General features: G+C 30.6%; 1 long non-coding RNA gene across 1 annotated transcript; it reads right to left on the reverse strand.

Moving 5' to 3' along the window:
* Nucleotides 1-519, reverse strand: LOC127041970 (uncharacterized). The gene is made up of 3 exons (XR_007771794.1): nt 398-519; nt 252-306; nt 1-171 (listed from the first exon to the last, which is right to left on the reverse strand). It is a non-coding gene; the product is annotated as an uncharacterized LOC127041970 (long non-coding RNA).
* Between the last annotated feature and the right edge of the window lie 659 nt (nt 520-1,178).

Consider the following 1,178-nt stretch of genomic DNA (forward strand, 5'->3'; position numbering starts at 1 on the left):
AGAACGGCAACTTTTGTACAATAAAAGCTTTAAGGGTTTTCAAGCCCCTAAAATGCACACTATTTCCAACATCAGATTTTTTATTTTAAAAAACACATATTTGAAAAACAGTTCACACCTTCTTCTGTAATTTCAGGAAAACTATTGGGTGGTTTTGACTTCCATCTTGTTCTAAATTAAAAAAATAAATTTTTTTAAAACCTTTTATCTTAAAAATAAATTATTGTTGTGTAGCATATTAATTAGCTTACCAAAGTTTAAAGCTTGTAGCGCGGCATCTGGAATGTCAAGAAAAAAGGCCTCGTCCTATTTAAAAGTAAAAATATTGCCTTTTAAGTGAGCATAACGCTAGTATAATACCTTGACGACCCCCGCAAATTATAGTAAGGTTTCTTACCATGTGGTTGCTCCCCATAACGGTAAAAGTCTTGTATTAGCAATATTTCTTTAACAGTCTTGTTAAGTTTTTTGTTCCTCTATTTATAGGTTTAAACCTGTTTTTCAAAAAAAGGTTTTGCCCTCCACCCCCCCCCAAAAATTAATATTTAAAAAGGCGTTTCTTTTAAAAAACAGGGTGCGTAAAGGGCACTTTTCTAGGAAAAAAGGCGGGTGTCGGTCCCCAGACTGCCTACATGCTTTAGCTTTAATGGCTAAAAATGTTATTTTTTTATAGTAAATGTGTTTAAACAGTTAATAAAAAGCCTTTTTTAAATAGTAATGTACCCATTTACACCCTTGTAACCAAAAACTTTTTAAAAACTGCAACTGTATTTCTTTAATTTGTTTTATGGCCTTAGTTTTTAAAACAAAACTGCTAATTTAAAAATAAACCACGTTAAACTTTTACACAACTTATTTTACATTGTTAGTAAGTTAAAAAAAATATGTATTTCTTTAAAACATATTTTAAAACGGTATTTAGGTTTTGTTACAGGGTTAAAAAAAAGCCGAATGCTCTGGCTGTTTAGCTAAGAGCGGAGGGGGAGTTGTCTTAGTTGGTTTTTTTAAAAAACGCGGGAAGGTTTTTGGCTACACACTTTAGCTTTTAAACTTTAATGGTTAAAAAGCTTAGTTTTTATAGTAAATTAGTATGCTTCTTAATACCTGTTTTTGGGGTTCTTTTGCTTTAAAAGAAGACCTTGTTATGTTTTGTTCTTTTTATTTTTAATTTACTGACT

The sequence above is a fragment of the Gopherus flavomarginatus genome, unplaced genomic scaffold, assembly GCF_025201925.1.
Source record: "Gopherus flavomarginatus isolate rGopFla2 unplaced genomic scaffold, rGopFla2.mat.asm mat_scaffold_1175_arrow_ctg1, whole genome shotgun sequence".
In the NCBI taxonomy this organism is placed as follows: domain Eukaryota; kingdom Metazoa; phylum Chordata; order Testudines; family Testudinidae; genus Gopherus; species Gopherus flavomarginatus.